Here is a 10,424-nt window from a genome sequence, read left to right as displayed (position 1 = left end):
ATTTATGGACTAATAATTGGGAAGATAGATGAAGGTGCGGGGGAGGAGATGGAGGGAATCTGGTCGGGAGGTTTTTGGAGTTAGATATTTGAGCAAATGAGAGAGCAATAGGGAAGTGAATTAGGGTGAAGGTGCGGGTGCCAATTTCCATGCCCATCATGTGAGGCGGTGAGATGAAGAAGAATAAGAAGAACAATGAGTGAGCCTTTTGTTAGTTTGAGTATGAGTACATACTTCTAATGTGTGATAGAGTAAAAACTATTAAACAACATATGTACGTTGTAGTAATTGTGAAAGTTTGTTTGTGCGAGAGTGTCCCACACACTATGTAGGTGAACGTGATTTGAATTATGGGATTTTACCGTGTTTACTGTTGTGCTTATTGGGTTGTTTGGTGTTGATGGTGTCGATAATAGTGTTAAGGTTTACTTGAAAAATTGTGGCTAGGTGAGGAGGAGAGGAAGGGGGTGAAGATCCAATGGTTGAAGGAAAAATGGGGGAGAACTTGGACATCCAGGCAATCAGGAAGATTATGTCGAAGAGGCCAACCCATCTAGATAGTACATGGCATTCCCTTGGGAGAGTTTGGTGCCCATTAAGAGGATTTCGAATAAATGGGTGATGATCTCTTTTGGTTCACATTCAAATAGGAGACAGACAAGAGGAAAGCCCTAGAGGAGGGGTCGTTCATGTTTGAAAGCGGTATGGTGGTCATGGTGGATTTTGTGCCAAGTAAAGGACTCGAAGAATACGAGTTCAAGGAAGGGTCGAACATGAATCAAATTTTATGGAATACTAATGGGGAAGATAGATGAAGGCGCGGGGGAGGAGATAGAGGGAATCAAGCTGGGAGGTTTTTGGAGTTAGATATTTGAGCAAATGAGAGAGCAGTAGGGAAGTAAACAAGGGTGAAGGTGCGGGTGCCAATTTACAGGCCCATCATGCGAGGCAGCGTGACAAAGAAGAATAAGGAGAAGAATGAGTGAGCCTTTTGTTAGTTTGAGTATGAGTACATACCCGAATTCTGCTTTGTGCGTGGGGTTTCAGTCTATGTGGTTAAATTAAGGGAAGAATCACCACTGTTTTGACATTGGGTGAAAGCATATATGGGAAAGAAGAGGAGGAGTGATGATGATCGGTTGTGGAGCAACACTGTTCATGGGAGTGGAGGAGGGTGTGTTGGAACCGATGTCTACAAACTAGACGGGGTGGACGGTCCTACTAAACTCTCTACTTTCATTTTTATTGTTAGGAGTTTTGGAACAAACACAACTCGGACTAAACAACACAAACAACCTAGCAAAGAAGCTATCAAGGCTGCGGAAAATCAACAACTTGCAAGAAAGCAGGAGGTAGAAGGTAGGATTACAAGTTTTGTATTTGTACTGCATGCACTTATGGTACTATTTAAATGTTGAGTAATTTAAATTCGTTGCACGTGTCATAGATTGATGACTTAGTGAGAAGTACATACATACATCGATTGCTCAAGCAGGAAAAATTGCAGAGGAAGAATTTGAGCCAGAAGATCGAACAGGTCATGCCCGAAAAAGGAAAGATAATAGAGACGAGGGTTCGTCGAGCAGGGACACTACATTAGATCAAATGATGAAATGCATCAAAGATATGCAAAAAGAAATTCGTCTTCTCCCTGATAAATGTGCTCAGGTAATGAGTGTATGTGTACTTCAATTTACATGGGATTGTCCATAATGTTTGCATGTAGTTTATGATTTTGATGTGTCCTTGCAGATACTAGTGGAGAAGTTGAAGAAGAAAGGTCTTGTCTTCAAGCCAAAGAGGGGGTTCCATGATGATGTAGAGTTTGTGGAGGAAAGTGAAGAGTGGATGAAGAAGTATGATCTGAAATATTGGACATAAGTGAAGTCAACTCCTGTAAAAGAAGGTACGGAGGACAGGGTGGAGGCATCCTTCACCACTATGAACGGTATGAAGTTCGCGGATGAGAAAGGCGTGCATCACAATACACCTGGTACAGGTGATGAAGCCGACCCCTTCATTATTGAGGAGAATGGTAATTCAACCGACCCATCAGTAGCAACGTTAGACACAAAAGATTTTCCATCTGTTAGTGCAACCCCCAAGATGTAAGTATAGTATTAGACGGGTCTAGCGCTGATAAATCTAAGGAAATTAGTATGGATAGTCTGAAAACCCGTATGAAAAATGCGATAGAAAGTGGCACTAAGGAGCATGATGAAAAATGCGATAGTTGATACGTCTCCAATGTATCTATAATTTTTGCTTGTTCCATGATGTTATATTATCCTTCTTGGATGTTTTACAATCATTTTATAGCTATATCATTTTTTGGGACTAACCTATTGACATTGTGCCCGGTGCTAGTTGATGTTTTTTGCTTGTTTTTTACTTCGCAGAAAATCAATACCAAACAGAGTCCAAACGCAACGAAATTTTTTGGAGATTTTTTCTGGACCAGAAGACACCCGGTGGGCCAAAGAAGTACCAGAGGGGAGCTCCGAGGAGAGCACAACCCACCAGGGCGCGCCTGGGGGCCAGGCGCGCCCAGGTGGGTTGTGCCCACCTCGGTGGCCTCCTGCATCGCCTCTTCGCCCTATAAATTCCCAAATATTCCAAAACCCCTGAAGGTGACCCGATGATATGTCTCCAATGTATCTATAATTTTGATTGTTCCATGCTGTTTTATTATCAATCTTGGATGTTTTATAATCATTTTATATCAGTTTTTGGTACTAACCTATTGACATAGTGCCAAGTGTCAGTTGCTGTTTTGTCCATGTTTTTTACATCGCAGGAAATCAATATCAAACGGAGTCCAAATGCCACGAAACTCCACGATGAATTTTTTATGGGCCAGAAGGAAGCAGATGGGCCCTGGTTGCACCTGGGGGGAGTCGAGGAGGGGACAACCCACCAGGGCGCACCCTGGTGGGTTGTGCCCACCTCGGGTGCCCCCCGGACCGCCTCTTTGCTCTATAAATACCCCAAAAATACCAGAACCCTAGAAGCGTCGACGAAATATTCATCCAGCCACCGCAGAGTCCAAAACCACCAGATCCAATCTATACACCATCACGAAGGGGTTCACCACTTCCATTGGTGCCTCTCCGATGATGCGTGAGTAGTTCTTTGTAGACCTTCAGGTCCGTAGTTAGTAGCTAGATGGCTTTCTCTCTCTCGCTGAATTCTCAATACAATGGTCTCTTGGAGATCCATATGATGTAACTCTTTTTGCGGTGTGTTTGTTGGGATCTGATGAACTTCGAGTTTATGATCAGTTATATCTTTTTATATCCATGAAAGTTATTTGAGTTTCTTTGATCTCTTATATGCATGATCTCTTATAGCCTCGTATTTCTTCTCTGATATTTGGGTTTTGTTTGGCCAACTTGATCTATTTATCTTGCAATGGGAAGAGATGCCCGGTAGTGGGTTCGATCTTGCGGTGCTCGATCCTAGTGACAGAAAGGGAACCGACACGTATGTATCGTTGCTACTAAGGATAAAAAGACGAGATCTATATCTACCGCCATATAGATAAACGGATCTTGTCTGCATCATGTCATCATTCTTATTGCACTACTTCAGTTTTTCCATGAACTTAATACACTAGATGCATGCTGGATAGCGGTCGATGTGTGGAGTAATAGTAGTAGATGCAGGCAGGAGTCGGTCTACTAATCTTGGACGTGATGCCTATGTAATGATCATTGCCTGGATATCGTCATAATTATTCGAAGTTCTATCAATTGCCCAACAGTAATTTGTTTACCCACCGTTTGCTATTTTTCTTGAGAGAAGCCACTAGTGAAACCTACGGCCCCCGAGTCTTCTTTCTCATATATTTGCCTTGCGATCTACTTTTCCTTTGTATTTTTATTCAGATCTATTAAACCAAAAAATACAAAAATACCTTGCTGCGTTTTATCTTTATTTATTTTATTTGGCGTTCGATCTATCAATCTATTACAATTTACCTCACGTCCGCTTGCCTATCTTGAGGCGCCGTATCCCGGAAGGGATTGACAACCCCTTTAACTCGTCGGGTTGCGAGGTGTTGTTGTTTGTCTACAGGTGCTGTTTATGTTGTGTTGCTTGGTTCTCCTACTGGTTCGATACCTTGGTTTCATAACTGAGGGAAATACCTACCGTCGTTGTGCTACATCATCCCTCCCTCTCCGGGGAAATACCGACGTAGTTGCAGCTACCATCACCCGAGATCGGAAGTTCTGCCGCCGCAAGCCTCTGTAGCCACGAAAAACCAATCTAGACCCCGTTTCGTCACTCCGTCAGAGGGGGGAATCATCACCGGTGGCCATGTTCATCATCCCTATGGTCTCCGGGTTTGTACCAGTAGCTATGTGTTTAATCTCTCTCTCTCTCTCGTGTTCTTGATGGCACGATCTTGATGTATCGGGGGCTTTGTTAATATAGTTGGATCATATGGTGTTTCCCCTCTCTATCTTGTTGTGATGAATTGAGTTTTCCCTTTGAGATTTCGTTTTATTAGATTGAATACTTTTATGGATTTGAGAGCACTTGATTTATGTCTTGCATATGAACCCGTGGTGACAATGCGGTATTATATTGATTCACTTGATGTATGTTTTGGCACTCAACTCGCGGATTCCCGAGGTGACATTGGGGTAATCTATGCATAGGGGTTGATGCACGTTCTCGTCTTTGTTTCTCCAGTAGAAATCTTGGGGCACTCGTTCTTTGTGTTGGATTGAGTATTATGAATCTGAATTTGTTTTGGTGTTATTTTAGTACGAACTCTTGATAGATCGATCGGAAAGAATAACTTGTGTTATTTTAGTACGAACTCTTGATAGATCGATCGGAAAGAATAACTTGGTGTTATTTTAGTACGAACTCTTGGATAGATAGATCGGAACGAATAGCTACAAACAATTTCTTCATATGTTCTCCGCTAGATAAGAACTTTGGAGTGATTCGTCATCGCACGTTGAGGGATGGTTATATGATCCAATTAGATTAGCATTGTTGAGAGATTGCACTAGCGAAAGTACGGACCCTAGGCCTCATTTTCAAGCATTGCAATACCGTTTGTGCTCCGTTTTATCAATTGCTACCTTGCTGTTTTTATTGTCCCTATTACAAAAATCAATATCTACTATCATTTCTACTCTTGTATCACCATATCTTCGCCGAACTAGTGCACCTATACAATTACCATTGTATTTGGTGTGTTGGGGACACAAGAGACTTTTTATTATTTGGTTGCAGGGTTGTTTGAGAGAGACCATCTTCATCCTACGCCTCCCACACGGATTGATAAACCTTAGGTCATCCACTTGAGGGAAATTTGCTACTGTCCCACAAAACTCTGCGCTTGGAGGCCCAACACGAGTCTACAAGAACAAGTTGTGTAGTAGGCATCAAGCTCTTTTCTGGCGCCGTTGCCAGGGAGGTGAGTGCTTGAAGGTATATCTTTAGATCTTGCAATTGAATCTTTTAGTTTCTTGTTTTTTCACTAGTTTGGTCTATAAAAAGAAAACTACAAAAAATGGAATTGAGGTTGCATCATATTATTCATCTCTATAATGTCTTTCGTGAAAATGATGGAAAGGAAAATTGTGCTCAATTAGTAGAGGAAGAATTCTATAAAATGTTTGACAAAAACTCTTTGAGTGATGAGCATGATTGCAATGTTGTTGGTATGAATTCTTTGAATATCCATGATGCTAATGATATGCAAAGCTGCAAGCTTGGGGATGCTATATTTGACGAAGATGATATTTTTAGTCCCCCAAGGTTTGATGTGCAATTTTTTTATAATGATTGCATGCCTCCTATTTATGATGATTATATTGATGAAAGTGGGTTTCGAAGAGTGTCAACTCTAGGTACTAATGATCCCACTATTTTGAAGGGTGTTGAATCTTACTATAATAATTATGAAAGTGGATTTGGAGAGGTCATGACTTTATTTAGTGACGAATCCACTATTTCGAAAGAGGTTTCAATTGATTATGACAACAAAGTTGCTATCTATGATGATTATGTTAATGACATGTATGCTATGAATAATAATGATAACCATGAAACTTGTCATTATGATTTTAATTTTCAATCACATGATAGTTATTTTGTTGAGTTTGCTCCCACTACACTATTGATGAGAATAAATTTTCTTATGTGGAGAGTAATAAAATTTCTATGCTTGTGGATCATGAAAAGAATGCTTTATGTGATAGTTATATTGTTGAATTCATTCATGATGCTACTGAAAATTATTATGAGAGAGGAATATATGCTTCTACATATTTCAACAATATCAAGTTTCCTCTCTATGTGTTGAAAATCTTGAAGTTATGTTTGCTTTGCCTTCCTATGCTAGTTGATTCTTACTCCCATGAATTGTTTGCTCACAAAATCCCTATGCATAGGAAGTGGGTTAGGTTTAAATGTATTTGCCATGTGTTTCATGATGCTCCTGTTATGTTTCAATTCTTATCTTTTATGTGAGCATCATTGAAATCATCATGCCTAGCTAAAAAGGCATTAAAGAAAAGCGCTTGTTGGGAGACAACCCAACACTTTTACGTACTGTTTTTGTGTGTTCGCATGATTAGGCTACTGTATTAATCATGTTTTATAGCTTTTGTTTCAATAAAGTGCCAAGTAAAGCCTTTGGGATAGTGTGGATGATAGTTGACTTGATTCTGTGCAAAAACAGAAACTTTTGCGCGGTCCAGGAATTCTAAAAATTCACTGGAACGTGCTTTTGATCTGAATTTTGTACAGGTGATATATATTCCCTATGTTGTCCTAATTTTTCAGAATTTTTGGAGTAGCAGAAGTATGGTTGGAGTGCAGATTACTACAGACCGTTCTGTTTTTGACAGATTCTGTTTTCAATGCATAGTTTGCTTGTTTTCTAGTTTCTATGGCTTATATTGCTCAATATAAATTGTAGAAATGATAGGGTACAGTAGGTATTGTATGAGAACAATTATGAATCTTGTCTTTGACAGTACCAAAGTGAATGGTTTGCTCTTTATCATACTAACCTATCCCACGAAGTTCCGTTAAGTTTTGTGTGATTGAAGTTTTCATGTTTTGGGTGTGATACGTCCATTTTGCATCATGCTTTCATATTGATATTTATTGCATTATGGGCTGTTATTACACATTATGTCACAATACTTATGCCTTTTCTCTCTTATTTTACAAGGTTTACATGAAGAGGGAGAATGCCGGCAGCTGGAATTCTGGGCTGGAAAGGAGCAAATATTAGAGACCTATTCTGCGCAACTCCAAAAGTCCTGAAACTTCACGGAGGCACGTTTTGGAATTAATAAAAAATACTGGCGAAAGAATCAACCAGAGGGCCCACACCCTGGCCACGAGGGTGGGGGGCGCGCCCCTTGTCTCGTGGGCCCCCTGGTAGGCCTCCGGTGCCCATCTTCTGCTATATGAAGTCTTTCGTCCAAGAAAAAAATAAGAAGGAAGCTTTCGGATGAAACACCGCCGCCACGAGGCGGAACCTTGGCGGAACCAATCTAGGGCTTCGGCGGAGCTGTTCTGCCGGGGAAACATCCCTCCGGGAGGGGGAAATCGTCGCCATCATCATCACCATCGATCCTCTCATCGGGAGGGGGTTAATCTCCATCACCATCTTCACCAGCACCATCTCCTCTCCAACCCTAGTTCATCTCTTGTATCCGATCTTTGTCTCAAAGCCTTAGATTGGTACCTGTGGGTTGCTAGTAGTGTTGATTACTCCTTGTAGTTGATGCTAGTTGGTTTATTCGGTGGAAGATCATATGTTCAGATCCTTTATGCATATTAATACCCCTTTGATTATGAACATGAATATGATTTGTGAGTAGTTATGTTTGTTCCTGAGGACATGGGAGTAGTCTTGCTATAAGAAGTCATGTGAATTTGGTATTCGTTCGATATTTTGATAAGATGTATGTTGTCTTTCCTCTACTGGTGTTATGTGAACGTTGACTACATGACACTTCACCATTATTTGGGCCTAGAGGAAGGCATTGGGAAGTAATAAGTAGATGATGGGTTGCTAGAGTGACAGAAGCTTAAACCCTAGTTTATGCGTTGCTTTGTAAGGGGCTGATTTGGATCCATATGTTTCATGCTATGGTTAGGTTTACCTTAATACTTCTTTTGTAGTTGCGGATGCTTGCAATAGGGGTTAATCATAAGTGGGATGCTTGTCCAAGGAAGGGAAGTACCCAAGCACCGGTCCACCCACATATTAAATTATCAAAGTAACGAACGCGAATCATATGAGCGTGATGAAAACTAGCTTGACGATAATTCCCATGTGTCCTCGGGAGCGTTTTCCTTCATATAAGAATTTGTCCAGGCTTGTCCTTGTTGGGGATCGTAGCATAATTTCAAAATTTTCCTACGCTCACCAAGATCCATCTATGGAGTATACTAGCAACGAGGGGAAAGGAGTGCATCTACATACCCTTGTAGATCGCGAGCGGAAGCGTTCCAATGAACGTTGTTAACGGAGTCGTACTCGCCGTGATTCAAATCACCGATGACCGAGTGCCGAACGGACGGCACCTCCGCGTTCAACACACGTACGGTGCAGCGACGTCTCCTCCTTCTTGATCCAGCAAGGGGAAGGAGAGGTTGATGGAGATCCAGCAGCACGACGGCGTGGTGATGGACGTAGCGGGTCTCGGCAGGGCTTCGCCGAGCTTCTGCGAGAGGGAGAGGTGTAGCAGGGGAGGAGGGAGGCACCCAAGGCTGTTGTACTACTGCCCTCCCTCCCCCCCTTTATATAGGCCCCCTGGGAGGGGGGGGGGCGCCGGCCAGGAGCCCATCTGGATGGGGGGCGGCGGCCAGGGGGGTAACTTACCCCCCAAGTCAAGTGGGGCGCCCCCCACCCTAGGGTTTCCAACCCTAGGCACAGGAGGGAGGCCCATGGGGGGCGCCCCAGCCCACTATGGGCTGGTTCCCTTCCCACTTCAGCCCATGGGGCCCTCCGGGACAGGTGGCCCCACCCGGTGGACCCCCGGGACCCTTCCGGTGGTCCCGGTACAATACCGATAACCCCCGAAACTTTCCCGGTGGCCGAAACTGGACTTCCTATATATAATTCTTCACCTCCGGACCATTCCGGAACTCCTCGTGACGTCCGGGATCTCATCCGGGACTCCGAACAACTTTCGGGTTTTCGCATACTCATATCTCTTCAACCCTAGCGTCACCGAACCTTAAGTGTGTAGACCCTACGGGTTCGGGAGACATGCAGACATGACCGAGACGCCTCTCCAGTCAATAACCAACAGCGGGATCTGGATACCCATGTTGGCTCCCACATGTTCCACGATGATCTCATCAGATGAACCATGATGTCGAGGATTCAATCAATCCCGTATACAATTCCCTTTGTCAATCGGTATGTTACTTGCCCGAGATTCGATCGTCGGTATCCCAATACCTTGTTCAATCTCGTTACCGGTAAGTCTCTTTACTCGTACCGCAATGCATGATCCCGTGACCAACGCCTTAGTCACATTGAGCTCATTATGATGATGCATTACCGAGTGGGCCCAGAGATACCTCTCCGTCATACGGAGTGACAAATCCCAGTCTCGATCCGTGCCAACCCAACAGACACTTTCGGAGATACCCGTAGTGCACCTTTATAGTCACCCAGTTATGTTGTGACGTTTGGCACACCCAAAGCACTCTTACGGTATCCGGGAGTTGCACGATCTCATGGTCTAAGGAAAAGATACTTGACATTGGAAAAGCTCTAGCAAACGAAACTACACGATCTTTTATGCTATGCTTAGGATTGGGTCTTGTCCATCACATCATTCTCCTAATGATGTGATCCCGTTATCAACGACATCCAATGTCCATAGTCAGGAAACCATGACTATCGGTTGATCAATGAGCTAGTCAACTAGAGGCTTACTAGGGACACGTTGTGGTCTATATATCCACACATGTATTACGATTTCCGGATAACACAATTATAGCATGAACAATAGACAATTATCATGAACAAAGAAATATAATAATAACCATTTATTATTGCCTCTAGGGCATATTTCCAACAGTCTCCCACTTGCACTAGAGTCAATAATCTAGTTACATTGTGATGAATCGAACACCCATTGCGTCCTGGTGTTGATCATGTTTTGCTCTAGGGAGAGGTTTAGTCAACGGATCTGCTACATTCAGGTCCGTATGTACTTTACAAATATCTATGTCTCCATTTTGAACACTTTCACGAATGGAGTTGAAGCGACGCTTGATATGCCTGGTCTTCCTGTGAAACCTGGGCTCCTTCGCAAGGGCAATAGCTCCAGTGTTGTCACAGAAGAGAGTCATCGGGCCCGACGCATTGGGAATCACCCCTAGGTCGGTAATGAACTCCTTCATCCAGACTGCTTCCTGTG

Source organism: Aegilops tauschii, chromosome 7, assembly GCF_002575655.3.
Source record: "Aegilops tauschii subsp. strangulata cultivar AL8/78 chromosome 7, Aet v6.0, whole genome shotgun sequence".
Taxonomy (NCBI): domain Eukaryota; kingdom Viridiplantae; phylum Streptophyta; class Magnoliopsida; order Poales; family Poaceae; genus Aegilops; species Aegilops tauschii.
The sequence above is the reverse complement of the archived record's forward strand: the minus strand, read 5'-3'. Positions refer to the sequence as shown.